This window comes from Lissotriton helveticus, chromosome 4_1, assembly GCF_964261635.1.
Source record: "Lissotriton helveticus chromosome 4_1, aLisHel1.1, whole genome shotgun sequence".
Taxonomy (NCBI): Eukaryota; Metazoa; Chordata; class Amphibia; order Caudata; family Salamandridae; genus Lissotriton; species Lissotriton helveticus.
The window spans coordinates 1,464,693,267-1,464,715,240 of NC_136063.1; positions in this window are offsets into that span (position 1 = coordinate 1,464,693,267).

The following is a 21,974-nucleotide window of genomic DNA, read 5'->3' on the forward strand; positions in this document are numbered from 1 at the left end:
AGTTACAAATAGTAATTCTGGTGCCAAAAGAGCAAAATCCTCCATGAACCACAGGAAGCCCTGGTTTGATAATCAATGTTAAGGACTGAAAATGAGGCTCATGAAAGAAAGAACTAAAAATCAGTTTCCAGTGGGTACGAAGGAGCGTCAAATATACATTACAGAAAAAAAGGAATATGAAGCACTGATTAAACCGTAGGAACAATATTTCTATAAAGTAAATTGGAACATGATGGTTAGTGTCTTCTTGGCAAAATACATGAAAAATGTTGGATGTTAGTTCAGGAAAGGTGCAATGAGGAAAAAACATCCTATACAGTGTATGAAACAGGAAGATGTGTGGGTATCCGATTTAAGAAATATTTATATTTCCCAGGAGTTACAGGAGGTAATGGATAAAGGGACGTGGTTACCCCCAGAGGAGAAGTTACTGAGATTATTTACTGAACATTCTTTAAGTAAAGTAATAACATCTCGTAAATTAACAAAGGTGGCCGGACCAGATAACGTATCAGCAATTATTTTAAAATCCAATACAAAATGGTGGGATAGCTTTTTCTCAAAGGTTTTTGTTTTTGCAACAAAAATGGGAACCTTTCCGCCTAAAAAATAAAAATAAACCGATAGGAGAGGGTCCTAGGACATATTTAGAGACCTGGCATTGACACAACCCCCAAGCCTGAACATAGTATACACAGAGTGTCCACAGGTTTACCAAAAACAGATCTACCTAAGAAAGACATAAACCAACAAATTAAGTGTGTAACTAAATGAGAAAATCCCTTTACAAATAAGGATACCCATCAGTCACCATTCGATACCGCCCTGGTCATCATCTGGGCTTCCTTAGATATTCCCAATGTGAATCATAAAAGATGTTAACTAGGACTGGGTTGACACGTCCTGCATCTAAATATGAAGCACGGGATCACCTTATAGATGTCAAATGATGGTATTGATTTGATGGGTGAAAATGAAAAAATTGCAGTGCGTGAGATGTGTGAAAAAATTGGTGACTTAAAATTAGGTAAGTGAGAGAAACAAGAGTTTATTATTATCGCTCAATTGCCCAAGATTAAAAACAGTGCAAAGACATGGAAGCTTTAACAAATATCTGCCAAGATGGTTACTTGGTCAACATGTTTCGTCAGTAAATCAGGACACTCCTATCCTCTGCCTTCTTCAGGACCTCTATCAACGATTGCTACTGCAATAAAACAAATCAATGTGAAATAAAATGAAGAACCATTTCACCTGGACTCCTAGGTGTCTGGTCAGCTCCTCCTGTATGTGGATTACTCAGCCACTAATTAGCAGGAGGGTACGGCCTCGCCTTTCCTGACTGCGGCTCAGGGAGAAGAAGCACCGCTCTCTCTGTCGGTACTCCAACCGGTCTACCGAGCCGTCTCCAACTAGCTACTAGGGAATAGCTAAAATTATATTCTAATGCTATATTTGGTCGCTATTATACTACTTGACCTTAGCGCGGCGTTTCACACCGTCAATCACACCCTGCTGAACAACAGACTGAGGGAAACTGGCATATAGGGCAAAGCCTGGAAGTGGCTATGCTCTTTTCTAGATGACCGGTTGATCCAAGTCATGGATCAGGACTGCCTCTCTGACAGCCCTACCCTATTTAATATTTATGTCAGGCAGCTTGCCAACATAATACAGGAATTTGACATCCTAGGCATTTTGTATGCAGACGACACCCAGTTGATTGTCGTGCTGCCCAGGATTACCATCAGGGAGGCTCTTTATTGGGTCCCTGCCTGGAAAAACTGGCCGACTGGATGTCAGATAGTTTTTTAAAATTGAATGGTGATGGGACCAAATTTATGATCCTGGGCAACAGGGCCATCCCAAGACCCCAAAACAATTGGCCTCCTTGTATGGGTGAGCCTTCAGTTCCCAAACTGGTCGTAACAAATTTAGGTATGTAGCTCAAAAGCACAGTTTCAATGTGTGAACAGGCAAATAAATTGTCAGGCATCTGCTTTGGACTCTTGAGGATGCTCAGAAAGATGTTAGAACTGATTCCGGAGCAACTCAGGAAAACTGTTGTGCAGTCCTTGATAGTCTCCAGTCTGGACTATAAGAACTCCCTATATCTGGGCTCTCCCACGTATGTGATCAAGAGGCTCCAGACGGTCCAGAATGAAATATCCCATACCTCATATATGCGGATGACCTGGCAATTATTGATTTGATACAGGTGGGTCTTCAAAGAAAATGTAAAAAGTACAGTAAGTACTGTGTGGTGGTGAATGGGCTTACCATCAATATGGCTAATGAGGGATACAAAATAGATTTCCCATACATGAGGAGTGTCGGACTTATATTATGTTAGCATGAAACGTCGTGCTTATTTCAAACCCGCAACTGCCCATACCAACTAACGCTTTGGGGAAGGCGCACGCAGGCTCGGGTGCTACCCGCTACTTGGACAACCCCATGGAGCGTAATACATTAGCGGCGGTCCTGCCGCTGGGTTGCACCACCCCGAAGAAACGGGGGCCACCAGACTCGCTATCCAAGGAGTCTCGTATGTGGATCTGCGCGATGGATGAGGACAGGAGTGATGTTTGGGGCTCATGGTAGAGCCTTTGGAACGAGCAGTAATTTGAAAGTGCATCCATCCAGGATATATGGACTACATCTCCCACAAGCACAATGTGTGTTTTCATATAGGGAGATGGTAGACGTCGTGCACTTTACTGCTGGCCCCTGATGAGGAAAATAAATTTCCGAAACGCGTCGGGCCTATTTCAAACCCGCAACTGCCCATACCAACTAACGCTTTGGGGAAGGCGCACGCAGGCTCGGGTGCTACCCGCTACTTGGACAACCCCATGGAGCGTAATATATATATATATATATATATATATATATGAGGTATGTAAAGTTCCAGATGTCCACAAGCGCTACAGTTGACCGCACAAACGAACAGGAACCAGCGAGACCCAAATCAAGGTGCAAAGTTATTTTATTAAGTTCAAACCCAGCACCAGTCCGCCACGACGCGTTTCGGCTAGAGATAGCCTTGTTCACATGACATCGTCACGAGGGCTGGCCACCCATTTAAAGTGCATAATCGCCATCACATGTTATGGAAATGGAAAAGTTACTATAGTTTCATAATGTAACTCCCACACAATTCAAATTACCGCATAAATGCTATTAATTTGCACAACATATCACATATTAAATCAATGTAAATATGCTTCTGTACACTTGTCTGTAAAATACAAACTAGAACCCCAAGTTAATAAACCACAATACAAGTCAAAAATGTCCTATATAAACATTAAATGACAATAGTTAATCAATATTTACTAAAAACCTCCAAATGACATATAAAAGTTAAAACTATAAATATTTTCACTTAAACCATGTCCTAATGATATAAATGACTCATGGGTTTATATGAAATTAACCACACTGACATCTAGGTCAATGTATAGGGTATACAGTACAGTTGATTGTTGTGCAAAATTGCAAGATTTGTGCAAAGTATTTTTTTATATATCCAGATGGCAAGAAAGTGCTACAATATAAAGTGCAAAGTGTGAATAAATTCATTAAATGTGAGTTAAAATAGTTACATTACAGTTCAGAAGGCGTCCAGGGTACATGATAAAACTCAATGTCCATATATAGCTACAGATAGGCATTATAACTCAAGGTACACAACTCTCAATGGACAGACAGTATTATAGATAGGTGTGGCAGTCCTCCCCAGTATTCAGGCCCTGTGGTGCCTTGGTGTCCAAGAGAATAATATAACACGTCTCTAATTTGCGCAACAGGGACTCTCTATCTCCTCCCCTCCTCTGGGGAGGAACACAGTCTATCACATAATAAGACAAGAGGGAGGCATCTTTCCCATGGCACTTATCAAAATGCCTGGCCACTGGGTATGAGGGGTCAATGTTGCATATGGCTCGCAGATGCTGAAGAATGCGCTTGTGGACCTGTGGCCTCGTGCTGCCCACATATCTTAGCCCACAAGGGCACTCTAAAACATAAACTGCAAATTCAGTTTTGCAGTTGAGCTTGTGTCTAATCTTAATGGGAAATGGCGACAGTGGCGTTTTTACTTCTGTTTTACTAATGCCATTTTTACAAGCCTTACAACTCGAGCACTTCAGAAAACCTTTGCTCTCATTCAGCCAAGTTCCCTTTACCACCTCAGGGCTACTGGATACCAAGCTATCTTTCATAGACCTCGCTTTGCGATAGGCTATGCTGGGGAATTTAAGAATAACTGGACCCAGAACAGGATCTTCGGACAGTAATGACCAGTTATCCTTAATTATTTTGTAGATGCTGTTATGTTGGTTGCTATAACCCATAATCATCCTTATAACCTCTTGTGAACCCTTGACCCGTGGTTTCAAGTTGGTCACTCCTGAGCCCAGGAGTGTTGTTCTGTCCATTCTATTTGCCTTGAGAATTGCCACATCTATAGCTTCAGATTTATAGCCTCTAAGAAGGAAACGAGATTTGCAATGGAATTGTGCCAGCCGGCATTCTTCCTCACTGCTGCAAATCCTCCTGACACAGAGCATCTCCCCATAGGGTATGCTCCGTATCAGGTGTGCAGGATGATGGCTTCCGGCATGCAGCAGTGTGTTGCCCGCAGTAGGCTTGCGGTGCAATCTAGTGTGGAGACTGCCTGCCTGGACGTAAATCTCCACATCAAGGAACACAATGGAGGTGGCATTGATACTGCTGGTGAATTGGATGTTAAGGTTATTGTCATTTAATTTGTCAATAAAATCACTCACTTCCGTCTCAGTACCATCCCATATAAAGAACAGATCATCAATGTATCTTGACCACAGTTTTACTTTAGAATTCATAGTGGCAGAATGTTGTCGCCAGAAGACCTGCTCCTCCCAGTACCCCATGTGTAAACAGGCGTAACTGGGAGAGAAGCAGGCCCCCATGGCCACTCCCCTTGTCTGAAGAAATAACTGTTTGGCAAACATGAAAACATTGTTCTCTAAGCAGATTGCAATCATATCTATTAACATTTTTGAATGATCCTGGAAACAATTTAGTATTTTCCCAAGAAAATGTTGCACTGCTCTTATACCATCTTGATGGAATATACTGGTATATAAAGAAGTGACATCCATGGATACCAGTATATAGTTAGTATTCCATCTAAAGTTTGCTAGTTTCCTCAATAAGTCACTAGTATCCAAAATAAAAGATGGCAAGTTTCTCACAAAATCTTGTAAAAAGAAGTCAATGTATTTACTCATGTTCTCTAACAGGCTGTTGCAAGCAGAGATTATGGGCCTGCCTGGTGGTTGTTGGTAACACTTGTGAACCTTCGGGATGAAGTAGATGACTGGTGTAACCGGAAAGTCGTTCCTCAAAAATTTGAGTTCATCCATAGTAAGCAGGCCCTTGCTCCTCCAAGCTGTAAGTGTGGAGTATATTGCATTCCTCGCCTGGAGAGCATCTTGTGGGGTGATACGTTTGTAGCAGTCCCTATCATTAAGCTGTTTCAGGGCTTCCTCTATATATATATATATATATATATTACCTACTGGCGATAGCCAGTAGGTATATATAGTTAGAATTGTTTTCCATAGGGAAATCGCAACATTCTATTGGGAATAACTTTGGCGCCGGTTGAGGAATCTTCCTGAAATTTTCCTTAACTTTGCCTCGCGGCGCTCCGGTCTTTCCCTGAAAGTTTGGGGGGGATTCGTCAAGCGGGGGCCGAGATAAAAGGGGGGTCCCAAAACGTGTTTTCCCCATGTTAATTTCCATAGGGCGGTTGGACTCACTTTTAGCCCGAACGGCTGAATGGTTTTCCACCAAACTTGGCAAAATTGTAGGGACTGGTAGCCCGATGTGCCTTTGCTATGTCTCAAGATATGTGCTCCAGTGGTTTTTACGAAAATTAACTTTGAAAAAATATATATTGAGCTACATTGGGCTATATATATGTTAGAGCCCAAATGTAGCCCAATGTAGCCCAATGTAGCCCAAAGATGACAAAAAAAAAACAAATGTAGCCCAAATATCAGCCAGATGTAGCCCAACTATAGCCCAATGACAGAATGTCCCAGAGTGTTCTAAAGAACAACTAGAGCGCTAACAGTCTTACTTATGACAAAAGTATGGCACACCTGAAGTCATCTTGATTGGAATAAAGTGTTAACACTTAAAACATTTAATTTGCAAAGGAACAAAATGAGGGGGTTCATTTTGCCATAGAAATTATGATTAGTGCTGAAGAAAGAAAAATTAGGGCACATTTTGAGTGACTTCTCAAATCCTCTTATATTTCATTAAAAAATTCTGATATGCAGTCTCCCAAGATGGCCACCAGAGACAAAAGAGCCTGTGCTTAAAAACTCTGTTAGCAAAGCAGGCATTTGAGATTTAAAAAACGTTTTAATATATAAAAACGTTATCGGCTAATAGCATTAGCATTTAAAAAACCTTGCGAATGCAATGAAAAAAACATAGGTTTCAGGCCTTGTAGGAGAGTGGGGTCTGCAATCCTATGGTCACCCCAGTTTTTTGCTTTTTGCTTCACTGGTTTACGACTTTCCCTGGCTGTGGGCCTGCTAATCAGACCCACAGCCTAGCTGTTCTCTCTCTAAATTGACAACCATGTACTTTAGGTGCATTTACCAATTGGTACTGGGCCACCTTATCAGTCCCTGTACCCAGGGCATAGGTGTACCCAGGGCCTACCAGGGGCTGAAGCAGGTATTATGCCACCCCTGGCTGGCCATCTAAATCTGACACAACTGGCTGCATGACAGCTGGGGTAAGGTGGTGTAAACACCCTTTGCTGTAGATATAGTATACCTATATCTGACCCTAAAATGGGCACATATATTCCTATCAGTCACTCCTATGGAAGGCCTTATCAATCCTGAAGGCAGAGTGCTTGGAATTATGTGAGATGGTGCTCTGGCATGAGCTGAGCCCGTTTGCAGTTTGCGGAACCAAGTCCTAATAGCTGTTCCATGATAATGCTATACCATATACTCTTAAGTGCATTATAATCCTCGCGGTTAAATGCTAACTCTGGTATAACATTATCAAAACATGTTGAGTAAGGTATCATACGATTTGGAATACTACCCCCTCGCCAATTCTGGCGACGGGGGTAGCATTCCACCCTTCTAGAGGGACACGACATGTATGTAACTGTGAACCCTGGTTAAAGTTAACTCCAGCCTCAGCATCACAAAATGGATGCTGCCACCACAGACACAAGTCTGACCTCCTGCTGCTGGGAGTCCTTCCAGCGAGGATGGCTTGGACAAAGGGTTTCCTGCCTTGGGAGGTGCTAGCACCACCCCAGACAGGATTTTGTGTATTGAGGTAGGGAGGCCAGAAAGGAATGAGACATGCCTGGGGCACACAAGGTGCCCTGTGCATACACCGGTTCAAACCAGTTGCTGGGGCATCCCTGCCCCAGCTCTGGCGGGAAACCGGACAAAGGATAGGGGGTGTAACCACCACCCTTCCTGGTCCCACCCAGGGGAGGGACCTAGTCAGTAGTGCAGCCCCCTTTAGGAGAATAAAGGTAGGAGCTGGTCCCATTCCAAATTAGATTATCCTGAACTATACAACAAGAAGAAACTCTGGCCTTCGACGTTCTGCTCCACAGAAGACTGAAGAATCTCCCTTGTTGGCAAGGAGTGTCCACCCTGCAACTGCAGGCACCATCAAGCGTCCAGCGGCTTCACTTTGTCGTCTTCCCTCGAGGATCCAGACTTCAGAGCCCGGCGAGACCCGGATTCCCAGACCTCTCCGACCTCAACCTGCATCTAGAGCAAAGCTGAGACCCGTGGGTGCGACGAGACACGTGGGACCGGCCATCTTGAACGAACCTGCACTTCGCTTCCAGCACGATTCCCAAGGTAAACTCGACCAAGTGCTTTGGGGACTGAGAAGCCCCAGCCCCGAGCAGCTCCTGCAATGAAGATCAGCCCTCCAGCTTCCACGAGATCTGTGTGGGGCCCTTCTGCTTGTTTGCTGCTTGATGCGTTGTCTGGTCACTTGCCGGCTGGCTAGTGGCCTCCTAGACGATGAACCTTTGAATCTTTGTTGCTGGTCTGGTTGCTCCAGACTGGCCCTTGCTCCCTTCCAAAAGAGGGGCACCCGGGACTCTCCTAGTTTGCACCAGACGCTTTCTTCACTCACCGCGTGGGTTGCCTTTGCCAAGGCCTGTTGATGCCGATTCCGGATCCAACACCGCCGACAGTGAGAGCCTGCGTGGGACAGCTCGTGCCTCCATCCTGGTCGTCGAAGACACCTCCTGGACCACGTGGCTTCAGAGTCAAGAGTCCACTCTTCACCTAATCGCAACGACGACATCTGGTTCCTTCCTGGTTCCACTCAAGTCACTGGCTAGTGACTATGATCATTGTCCCCTCTGCTTTCAGGTCTCCTTCTTCAACAATCCACCCTTGGATTGCACCGGACATCTTCCTCCTGGTCGCCTGCAGCATCTTTTCTTTCAGGCTCCATAGACTTCAACGCGAGAACCCAACGCACTTTTGACACCTATGCACCCGCAGCCCGTGGGTGAGGTACCGAGAGCATTTCGGTGCTCAAGGGTAGTTTAACTGTCCTAGTGTCCAGTTCCACAGTCGTTGTTGTCCTAACTAGTCAGGATTGTCCGTACTCACCTTTAACTTGAACTGTACTGTCCATAGACGTTGTTACGCATCTCGCGTGTGAGTTCACACTCTGCACACGCGTTCCGTGGGTCTCCTATTACTCACCTGAAGTTAGTATAGCGTGGTCCCATCGATCCTACAGCCTCTGGACAGCTCCATTCCTTTTATCGACTTTCACATTCCACTTACTTAGTATATGGTTTGTCGTGCCCCTAGGGCACCATTGTAATTTTGTGCAACTTGTAGTATTTTTCGTAAGAGATTGTCATGTGCTTAGCCCTCTGACCTCATAAAGAGTTCAGAGGTGTTGTTATTAATAAATAGACTGTTTATTTTCATAACAACCTGTGTGGTGTCCTTTCATCTGGTATTCAAGGGGTTATATTGTGGTAAAACAGCTGGCTTCACATGCCAAAAGAGTTTAGCCTAAGACTGCTTTGTCCATGCTACCATTAGGATAGCTGGTCTATAAGGTTGACTTACAACCAATCACCATAAGGGTTGTTTGGACTGATGCAAGGTGATCACTAGAACTAGTGAGCATCATATATCAGGCCAACTTCTCACAGGCCCTATATACTTAGGAATTAGCATTTTAAAAACCTTGCGAATTCACTGAAAAAACCATAGGTTTCAGGCCTTATATAGTTAGGAATTAGCATTTAAAAAACCTTTGAAATTCACTGAAAAAACCATAGGTTTCAGGCCTTATAAAGTTAGGAATTAACATTTAAAAAACCTTGCAAATTCACTGAAAAAAACATAGGTTTCAGGCCTTATATAGTTAGGAATTAGCATTTAAAAAACCTTTGAAATTCACTGAAAAAACCATAGGTTTCAAGCCTTATATAGTTAGGAATTAGCATTTAAAAAACCTTGCAAATTCACTGAAAAAACCATAGGTTTTAGGCTTTATATAGGTTGGAATTAGCATTTAAAAAACCTTTGAAATTCACTGAAAAAACCATAGGTTTCAGGAGTTATATAGTTAGGAATTAGCTTTTAAAAAACCTTTGAAATGCACTCAAAAAACTATAAGTTTTAGTGGTGTTATAGTTAGCTGGACATTTTACTCATGCAAAACCATTGAAATTGCTCCTATATAGTTAGTTGTACTAACTATATTTCGCGCACCCGCAATCCACTGCTGATGATGTCACATATTAGATCATTCATGACATGGTCAGTGACATCACTGATGACATCTCAAATGACATCACTGATGACATCACTGATGACATCATCCACGTGACAATCACATACACCTTTTCATACACTATTACAATTTTTCATCACTCTTTGTAAAATACAGAGTATCATATTTAAATCCATTGTCACAGCAATACAAGTATCTAAAAATCCACTCAGTGATTCATAGATGTATACACACATCTAATCACTTACCGATGGATTCACTCATACATGCTGTCAATGAACAATAGAACACTATCAAAAATACTTATACATCTATATCGACATTAAACAACAGCATGCATCCTATTCACATATGAAGTCATCCTACTCACTTATGCAAACAATGGATCATACTTACATATTTACTTAGCAAAACACTTATACAAACACCACTTCTTCTATTCATTTAGATAGTAAGTCATACTTAGTGAATTATAAAATCATTATTACAAGTATACAGTTATCCATACAGTCACTCACACAATCATTGTGTCTTATGTATACTTATTTATATACAACAACTGACACATACACTGCCTTTTATTTTTCTAGTTTGTTGGACCTGTACCATTGAGAAATATATTTGCTCATCACCACACCCATAAAGATATTCACTCACCCAAACAACTGTTAGAACATGTAGTTTTAACTTCATATATCTACTGAATCAACTATTCCCACATCTTTGGACAGTCACACACCCCCCACCGAACCACACACACTTTCACAATCCCATACAAATACTCAGTTAACTAATCAATAACTAATATAGACTTTCACATAGCTAGTAACCAACTGTAGAATCAGTTTACACAACAACTGACAAAGTGATACAGATATTCACACAGTTTAGTCACTATCCACTATATTTAGTGAGACATTATAAATTGGTCAAGTAAACAGTCAATTACACTGCTACTAAATCCTCCATCCAAATATTTATTTATATATATCCACTTATTCTTCAATGCAAATTGCTATATATATATAATGCATATTTAAATAACGAAGCAAACCACATTCACTGGATGATGTCATCAGTGATGTCATCAGTGATGTCATTTGAGATGTCATCAGTGATGTCACTGACCATGTCATGAATGATCTAATATGTGACATCATCAGCAGTGGATTGCGGGTGCGCGAAATATGGTTAGTACAACTAACTATATAGGAGCAATTTCAATGGTTTTGTATGAGTAAAATGTCCAGCTAACTATAACACCACTAAAACTTATAGTTTTTTGAGTGAATTTCATAGGTTTTTTAAAAGCTAAATCCTAACTATATAACTCCTGAAACCTATGGTTTTTTCAGTGAATTTCAAAGGTTTTTTAAATGCTAATTCCTAAATATATAAGGCCTGAAGCCTATGGTTTTTTCAGTGAATTTGCAAGCTTTTTTTAAATGCTAATTCCTAACTATATAAGGCCTGAAACCTATGGTTTTTTCAGTGCTATATATATAAATATATATATATATATATGCCTCTGCAAGAAGGACAGCATTTATTTACTCCTTGCGTATCCACTGTTATTAGAGTAGGCCGAAAAACCATACAGACGCCATCTTTTGAACTTCTTTCTGAGTTACAGGGAGCAGCTGAACGTAGGCTGTTCACTCGACTGTCCTGAGACCCAAGGTCGCATCTGGCATCTGGCAACTGACTGATTATTTGGTAATGGTATTGGGGCTATTGGTAGGTATAGCCCTTTATGTTATTTTTATATAGTACTTCAGTTGGCGACTCTGGTGGGACTTTGTGATAGAGTCGTCCTCCCGTAACCGGGTAGAAAGGACAAAGAAAGGGGAGCTCTGGTCGAGTGGGTGGACGGACTGATTTACTCCGCTCTCGCGATCAGGGTTCTCCAGCTGCTAGTGACCCTTCGCTGGAGTCCTATGGGCGTAGCCCAGGAGCTGACCGTGTTGGTCTTCAGGAGTTGGCAGTGGAGAATACGCAAATGTACCTGTGTGCACCAGGTGAGTGGATTGTTTTCTTTTGGAAAGGCGCTGTCGAACAGTGCTTTTGAAGCAGTTAACTGTGTTGGATTTGGTGGTCGGTGTACCACTGAGAATTCTGGGGGTCTGACGGGGCAGCATAGTGGCTGCACGGGTAGATGTTCCACGGACCTATTTTGTGAACAATAGAGATGCCGATCAGACGCCCTGGTGTGGGTTGTGTGGTGCACATCCGGCCGGACTGGTCTTGGATAGGCCTGTAGTTGCACCTGGGTAGCCCTGGGGACATATCTGAAGCGATGCTAAGGTAGCAGGCTTAATCAGAATAGTCCCAAGGGTGAACCAGGAAGACTGCAGGATGGTCTGTAGGACATTCTGTGGTTATACCTGTCCGACGGTCTCTTGGTACTCTTTGGACTGCTTGATTTTGGTATCTGTTGGTCTGGAATCTGAATTGATTGATTCTCCATGAACAGGAGGGGGGAACAGCCTTTACAACGCGTGCTTTTACACCGCGTGCCGTTACAGCGCGTTTTTTTCAACGCAAGTCGTTACCAAGACTTGCGTTGAAAAAAACGCGTTGTAACGGCACGCGATGTAAAAGCACGCGTTGTAAAGCCGTACAACCACAGGAGGCGACGGGCTCTGTTCTTTGTTTAGAAAAGACAGAAAAGAGACATGTCATTTTGAATATCTTTGTATGTACATATATTATTGTCTTGTGTGTGTTCGAATAAGAGTGAGGTCGAATATGTTGTGAATGTTTGAACATGGCCATGTTTGAAAGTACGTTTTCATGATTGAATAAGGAATACGTGACAACAATCACTATGCTGTGTTTTAGCAAATTGAGTTGTTTTGGATGTGTTGTCGCCGTCCTAATGATACACGTTTGGCTGAAAGTCAACCGGCCCCGCATGAGGGCAGCCCGAGTTATGATCTGTATGTAAAGCACGGTATTACACCTATCTTGTTTAATACACTCTGGCATAAATATACTAAGTTTAATGTAGAGTTGCAATGGCCTTTAACCGGGTCTTTTGATGAGAAAAAGATACATTTTCTGCAAGATCAATTGTTTTCTAAATGTAGTCGACAGTCAATGTTTGATTCCCTGAACATATAGCAGAAGGAAGCAAAGCGTAGACGTATACGGGAGGAGAAATTATGCAGAATAAAGGGAGGTCAGATGATTACGCAGAAAGCCATATCTTATGATAAAGCTCAGACCGAACAAGGGATTGATTGTGCAGATAGGCAATTTAGATTGCAAGTGGATAAAACCTACGTGGCTAGGACTGAAGCGGAAGATGAGATGGAGGATTTATTGGATACACGTCTACCTCCACCTTATGCTCCACAACGTGTATATCCCGTTGTCCCCTCAACTCCAATACAGGTCCCTTCAGCCTCTGCCCCTGTTGTTTCCTCTTCCCCAGTCTCTCCGGGAACGTCCTCTGTTTTATCACCCTCCGCGTTCGAGACGGCTACTTTATGGTCTGACACGTTGCCATCTTCGGCTATGTCCACAACTGTTTTGTCTTCACCTACCCTTGCATGGGTTTTCCAATCCGCGAGCACGACTCCATCCCTAGCTGAGCCAATTCCATCTCGTGCTATGGGGGATCTTGGCACACTAAAGTTGTATACTCGTTCGACTGTAGGACTAAATGAGACCCAGATGGTTGAAAATCAGTCATCCCAGTGGATGCAACATCCTATTTATACTATAACTGATATATGGAGCACGCTCCGAGACTTTGAGCCTGTTATGCAGCAACATGCTCTGAAACACATGGGCACATGTCTAATCTCTTTATGGGAACAGTGTTTTCCAGGAGGGATGGCCCCCCCAAGTGATGTCTAATATTCGGGACAGGGCTCATAAGTCTGAACTTAGACCCGAGGAAGTGTACAAAAATGTTGAGACTTTATTAAGTTATCGAGAACGGATGCACCAAAAATGTCCCTCATGGGACTCGCAGCACCCTATGCGAAAAGTCCATCCTATCTTTTATCCTGAAATACCGGAATTAAAGAATGATCAGGATGAGGTGACTAGACCTCGTGTAGAGGCACAAGTGCAGGAACAATGGGTTTACAGCCCCTGGAAGAGGAGTGAAGTCCTCTTGCTAAAATCACAACTTCCTGACCACTGTAAGAATCCCACGGCTTATTATAAAGAATTCACAGAAGCGGCTTCCTCAGCTGTTATGACCCTAGCTGACATAGAGCTATTTTTTGCGTTGTTAGTCCCCGTTGATGTATGGCGTCAGGTGCATGATCAGGATCACGTTCAGTAGTTGGGCGGAACATGGGACCAGCTAAAAGATTGGGACAAGGAACGTAAGCCTGGTGACAAACCAAAACCCGAACTATTGTCTTTACCAGGACGAATTATTACTTACATGCATTCCTTAATTCTGCCTCGTAAGGTGGACTGGAATAAATTGACAGCATGTAAGCAGAAGAAAGACAAAAGCGTTTCTGATTTCTTCACTAGATTTGAAGGTGTATTCATTGACTTTAGTGGACAGGATTTATCAGTGGAAGGCGGTATACGATTATTTGTTAATCGTTTTGTGACCAATTTGTTACCGGAAGTCTCTGCACGGCTGCAAGCCGCTGAGAGTACCAGGACCATATGCGGATGATATTTTATTGTACCTCACATGTCTCCAAAAATCGCTTAACGTATTGTTTGACGTGCTTAACTCCTTCGGGAGGAACTCGGGCCTCGTTATCAACTGGTCAAAATCCTTTATCTACGTGCTCGCAGGAGATGTCCCTCGTTTACCGCGGGGCTGCCCCATCCAGTTGTCACAGTCTGGTTTTAAATACTTGGGTGTGTTTATCTCGCTGGATCCTGAGGTTCGCTACGAACGTAACATACTCCCCCCACTCCAAAAGTTGTGCTCCGATGTAGTGCGCTGGCGTAGGTTACCGTTGTCTCCCTTGGGGCGAGCGGCCCTTTTTAAAATGATGTCCTTACCGCGATTTCTATATGCACTTCAGAATAGTTTTGACGTGATCCCGACGAAATATTTTCGGGAGGTAGAATCGTTGCAGAGGCAATTGATATGGGACGGACGTTCGTGCATCGCTCTTCCGAAATTAACACTTCCCTGGTATGATGGCGGCATAGCACTTCCGGATATTTGTAGGTATTATTGGGCTTCCCAACTTGCTGCCATCAACCATGGGATGTATGGTCCGGCACTGAATCCGGCTTTTGAAATGGATAGGTTGCTGCTCCCGGGTGGAGACTAATATAGGGCGCTTTACTCGGGGTCCTCTCGTTCACAACTTTCTGGACCTACCGCTATAGCTGTGCGGGTATGGCATAGCGCGACCGCGGCTATGGGCTGGAGCGACAGACTAACAGGCGCTACTCCGCTTTATGCTTCCGCAAAGTTGGGCTGTCTATGGAAGACGAAGGGGTTCGATAAATGGGACACGATTGGTATTAGTAAAGTACGTGATCTCTGGGTTAAAGGAGGGGTGAAGACCTTTTTGGATTTGCAAGCGGAATATAAGCTGAGTGACAGGGAAATTTTTCGTTATATTCAAGTACGCCATGCCTTGAATTCAGTGTTTCCTGTGGGTAGTGACGTGCCGGAATCCTCCCACCCTCGAAGATCGTAAATTGGATGGTCATGTGCCGGATAGTACTATCTCATTGTTTTATAAAAAGATGATTAATGACCGATCGAGTTTGCTGGATCGCCTTCGTGAAACCTGGATTGCTGATGGTATTGAACTAGATGATGAGGACTGGCAAGCCGCGATCTCCTCTCCCAGGGAGGTTGCGATTCCGGCCCGCCTCCGTCTGGTCCAACTTAAGGTTCTCCACAGAATCTATGTCACCGGCCCCCGTTTGATTCATATGGGTTATTCCACGGTTGGCTTGTGTAGGCGTGGTTGTGGTCTCCTTGGTAGCTATCTCCATATAATATGGGAGTGCCCTGAGGTGGTGCGTTTTTGGCATAGTATACATAATGTGATGAGTGAAGTAACGGGTGTTGTGATGATGCCAGAAGCCCGGCAATGTTTGTTGAATGTATGGGGTCCGAATGATTATGACGTGTCGCAGCTTCGGTGGGTGACTCTTGCTAATATGGTTGCCAAACGGGATATTGCACAATTGTGGGGGTCCCCGAGACTGCCTACAGTGTCTGCTTGGAAAGAGAGTGTGGATTGGTGCATATTCAGAGAGAAGACAGTGTATATAGCAAGAGGCAGGCCCAGAAAATTGGGAAAGATTTGGAACCAGTGGAACTCATACCGGGGAGATATCTGTACACCCCCGCTCGCAGAAATTCCTAGTCCTTCTCAATCGCCCTGACCTGTATTCCTTCTAGCGGTGGTACATTGCGCTGTTTATATGCAATTCTGCCTTTGACCCCCCCCCCCTTATCTACATTCGAAGAATTTCTCTCCTGTTGTCCTGTGTCTCCCGTCCTCCTTGAGCACAAGCCTAATGGATGTATTATTGCTACATTGCCTTGACTGTTTGTTGATGTGTTTTATTTTTTTTGTGTGTTTTCTGTAATAAAAAGTTACAAAAAAAAAAAGAGAGTACTAGGACCACATCTACGCCCTCGATAATATTGAGTATGGCCCAATATTACGAACACAGAGAAAATGAGAGTAAGAATAAGATGGAAAAGAAAACGAAGGATCTTAAGACACGGGTGTTGTTGCAAAAAGTTGTTCGAGGATGAGGCAGAGAGAGAGGTGGTAGATTTTAGTTGATACGGGTGTGATGAATAGTTCTATTTCTCGTTCTCTGGTCTCAGGGGCTACTCTGTCTGGGCAAAATAATGTGTTGGTGGGATTCTCGGGAATTCTGATGGTAAGCCCCATTTCCAAACCTATTCCGTTTACAATTGGTCCAGTTACGGTAGACTCCTCGTTTCTTTTGACTTCCCATTGTGGCGAAAATTTATTAGGCTTGGATTTGTTGAAGAAATTACATGTGAAAATTCATTGTTTAACTGATGGTGTTTATCTGACTATCAATCCCCTTAGCAAGCATACTTTGCAGTGTTTCGCCAAAAATGAACCCCTCCCTCCCGAGTTTGCACCATTCCGGAGACGCTGTGGGCCACTGGGGACACAGATGTAGGATTAATAAAGATTCCACCCGTTTCTATTACTTTGAAGCAAAATGCTCGCCACCACGTATACCTCAGTACAAAATCTCTCCGGCAGGCGAGAAATCTTTGCTCTCCATCATACAAGATTTGATCAAAAGGGGTGTGGTGGAGGAGACAGCTGCTAATATATGCAACAGTTCCATTTTACCGATCTTAAAAAAGGCCCTTGTTGGAAGTGATCCTGACTATGTGGACACTTACCGTTTTGTGATTGATTTGCGTGAAATTAATAAAATAGTGGTGCCCCAATACCCTGTAGTTTCTGACATCACTACTATTCTCACTAAGATTCCTCCCACTGCCAAATATTTTATGGTGATCGATTTGAAGAATGCTTTCTTTAGCATTCCGATCCATCCCGATAGCCGTCATATTTTTGGCTTCTCATTATCTGGTCGCAGCTTCCGGTTTTGTTGCGCTCCCTAGGGGTACCCGGAGAGTCTTAGTATTTATAGTCAAGCTTTAAAAACATTGTTGGATGATTTGGTCCTGCCCCCTGGTAATGTGCTTTTGCAATATGTCGATGATTTGTTGATGGCCTCTGACACTGAGGTCGGTTGTAAGGAGGCCACTGTTAAATTATTGCATCATTTGGCGGCTAATGGCAATAAAGTGTCTCTTTCTAAATTCCAATATTGTTGACAGGAGGTGACCTACTTAGGTCATCTACTGTCGAAAGAGGGTAGGAGACTAACCCCTGGGCATGTGACTCGAATTTTCAATATGTCTGTACCTCGTACTCAGCGTGATGTTTGTGCATTTCTCGGCATAACTTCTTACTGTCGCCAATGGATCTTAATTTTTCTCTTCTTACTAAACCTCTCCTGTATTTAACCACTAAAGATGTGAATGAACCTTTACCCTGGACTGATGACTGCCAAAACGGAAACGGCCACTACAACGCGGCCGTTTCCACAAATACATTAACCACGCATGCATTACAACGCATGCGTGGTTAACACGAAAGCCTTTACCACGCATACCTTTACTACGAGGTATGTAGTAAAGGCATATGTGGTAAAGGTTCAAAATAAACAAGGGGGGCTTGGGGGGGTCTCCCCCCCAAATAAAAAACGCACCTGAAATCACGTCATATTATGCAGGCAATCGTCGTCATTGAAGAGGAAACGGAAAAAAACTTCCGTTTCTTCTTAACGACGTACGACTTCACACGCAAGAATTAGAGGAAAAGGTTATGCGTTAAAAAATCATTCCGTTGTAACGCATGCGTGGTAAAGGCATGCGTTGCAACGGAATGCGTTGTATAAACATACAACCCTGCCAAAATGCCTTTGACTCTTTGAAATCTGTGCTTTGCCCTGCACCCATTCTGGGTACCCCTGACTACCGAAAACCTTTTGTGTTTATGTACACGAGGTGGACGGTTGCTCGCTTTCTGTGTTAATACAAGGATTTGGTAAGCAGAGACCTTGTGTCTACTTTTCGGCGGTGTTGGATAAAGTCGCCAGAGCTCTCCTTAGCTGTTTAAGGGCTACTGCTGCGGTTGCGGTGGCTATTCGACAGTCGGAGGGGCTCGTTCTAAACACTGATCTCACAGTGATGGTACCACATGCTGTGGATACATTATTGAACAAAACGGAGACCCAGCACCTTACGAGTGCGCGTCTTACAGGTTACGGATTGACTTTGTTTGCTTCCCACATTACGATTAAATGATGTGCCACTCTGAACCCTGCTCAGTTACTACCCCTCCCTTCGAACGAAAAGAACAATGATGTTCATGATTGTATATACCGGATGGAGGAAGAGACGAAGGGATGGGTAGACCTGACAGACAATCCTCTATCTGACCCTCAAGGGGAGTTGTATGTCGATGGCTCTTGTTTCAAATTACCAGATGGTATGACAACTGCTGCATATACGATAACTACTTTACATACTGTAGTTGAGGCTTCTCGAGTTTTCTATCAATCAGCACAGGCAGCTGAGTCAGTGGTATTTCTTCGGGCCTGTGAGTTAAGTGAAGGATTGAGAGTAAATATTTACACCGATAGCCAGTACGCCTTCGGCGTGGCTCATAGTTTTGGCCGGCTTTTGGCCGAAAGAGGTTTTCTCACTTCCCATGGTCAGCGAATACAGCATGGCCCCTTGATTTTGCGATGGCTGACAGCATCAGAGATGGTGGCTGTAGGTAAATGCAGTGCACAAAGACAGTGGGTGAGGGTAATCCCTTTGCTGATCAAGTAGCTAAGGAAACTGCAAAATCCAAAATGACTTAAATGTTTGTGACTAGCGCTGCTAGGTGGGTGGCTGAAGCAGAGATGTTGAATAAAACCATGGAGAGTGTCCGAGAAATATAGAAAGAGGCTACCCCTATTGAGCTGGCTCACTGAAAAGATAAAGTGGGGAAATTAGATGCAGATGATTGTTGGATTGATTTAACAGAAAAGCAACGGTGGTTGTTGCCCAATGCATTGGTGAATGGGGTGGTGACAATGGCACATGGTTCAGCTCATATTGGGGCAAAGGGTATTTGTGCATTATTAGATCCTGTATGGTACAATCCCAATATTCCAAAAACTGCTGCTAATTTGGTGCAATATTGCATGGTTTGCTTGCGACATTATCCTGCGGGCAGGGAGCCTGTTCTGAGTGGAAATTTTGCACCACCATCTTTGCCTTTTGAGGTGCTCCAAATGGATTATATCCAACTGGAGCGCATGAATAATCTGAAATATGTCCTGGGCTTGGTGTGTGCTTTCAGTAAATGGGTGGAAGCCTACCCGACCATAGAAAATACTGCTTTGGCAACAGCAAAAGCATTGGTAAAGGAATACTTCCCACGCTATGGATTGCCTCAGGTGATCTGGAGTGATAACGGAAAACACTTTAATGCAGATTTTATCAGTCACATTTGTGATGGACCACAGATTAAACAGAAATTCGAGAAGTATAATGGGATACTGAAGCTCAAATTGACAAAAATTCAAGAAAGTATCGGATTAAAGTGGCCAGATGCCCTACCACTAGCATTAATGTTAATACGGGTTACCCCACACTCTAGTTCTGGCTTATCTCCATGTGAGGTCATTTTTGGGTGCCCTGCTAATGTTTGGGGTATCCCGAGACCTAGAGCATTTCGTGATATTGAGTATCCTATGTTGACAGACTATCTGTATGCTTTGACTAAAGATCTTCGTTCCATTCATCAACAGGTCTCAGCGGTTTTGCAGCCCCTGTCGGAGGGTCCCAGACATCGTCGGGAGCCAGTACAGTGGGTTCTGGTCCGTAATTATCAATGAAAATCCAGCTTGGATCCCCGTTGGTCTGAACCATTCCAGATCTTGTTGGCTACGCGGACGGAGGAGGACCGCGAGGAGGACCGGCGGACATGGTGCGGGGAGGAGCGGTGAGGAGCGGCGGACAGGCGGTGAGGAGCGGCGGACAGGCAGGGAGGAGCAGTGAGCGGTGGATGAGGTAGGTTATTTATTTATTTATTTAGGAGCGGTGAGCGGCGGAAAAATTAAGCAAAAATGAAAATCGTGAGCAAGAGGAAGCAAATGGAGCATTACAAAAGTGAGCCAAACAGTGCATTACAGGAGGAAAAAGTTACGTGTGCAGGTTACAAAAGCGTACATCGTGAGCAAGAGGAAGCAAACGGAGCATTACAAAAGTGAGCCAAACGGTGCATTACAGGAGGAAAAAGTTACGTGTGCAGGTTACAAATGCGTAGAAAGTAAACATAGAGGTATAGGAGGAAAAAGTGACGTGTGCAGGTAGCAAAAGGAAGCAAACGGAGCATTAAAAAAGTGAGCCAAATGGTGCATTACAGGAGGAAAAAGTTACGTGTGCAGGTTACAAAAGCGTACAAAGTAAACATAGAGGTATAATACTGCAATATATGAAGGAAGGCTCCGGGGGACCCACGGACAACGTCGGGGCGGGCTGCTAGTATATATATATATATATATATATATATATATATATATATATATATATATATATATATATATATATATATATTACCTACTGGCGGTCGCCAGTAGGTATATATAGTTAGGATTTTTTCTCTATGGGTTTTTTGAAAATTCTATGTCTAATAACTTTGGCGTTTGTGGACGGAATTGGCTGAAATTTTCAGGAAAATGGCACATTTTGTTTCTGAGCAGCCGCTGAAAATTTTGGGGGGGTTCGTCAAGGGGGGCCGAGAAAAAAGGGGGGTCCCAAAACGCATTTTTCCCATGTTAATTTCCATAGGGCGGTTGGCCTCACTTTTAGCCCGAACGGCTGAATGGATTTGCACGAAACTTGGCAAAATTGTAGGGACTGGTAGCCCGATGTGCCTTTTGTAGGTCTCAATATATGTGCTCCAGTGGATTTTGAGAAATTAACGTTTAAAAAAAGATATATATCTGTAACAGCGGACTGGGCAGCGGCCCAGGACGCGGACTTTTCGCGCAACGGAGCTTTGTGAAGCGAAGCTGATTGGTTCTCCGGCGTCTGTCAACATTCCAAACAGTCCGTAGCGGCCGCCATCTTGTCTCTCGGTAGGATCGAGAGACAAGAGGAGGCGAAAGCGAAGGGGCAAATGACCATAAGGGGGAATAGTAGATCCTCGCTGACCCCCTAGGTTTGATGTGGAGGTTTTAAAAGGGCCCCGCGGGGCAAAAAAAAAAAAAATAATAATAATCGAACGGCTGAATGGATTTGCACGAAACTTGGTAAAATATTAGGGACTGGTAGCCCGATGTGCCTTTGCTAGGTCTCAATATATGTGCTCCAGTGGATTTTGAGAAATTAACGTTCAAAAAAATATATATATCTGTAACAGCGCTCCGCTTCGCGTACTTTTCGCGTTACGGAGCTTTGCGAAGCTGATTGGTTCTCCGGCGTCTGTCAACATTCCAAACAGTCCGTAGCGGCCGCCATCTTGTCTCTCGGTAGGATTGAGAGACAAGAGGAGGCCAAAGCGAAGGGGGAAATGACCATAAGGGGGCATAGTAGATCCTTCCTGACCTCTTAGGTTTGA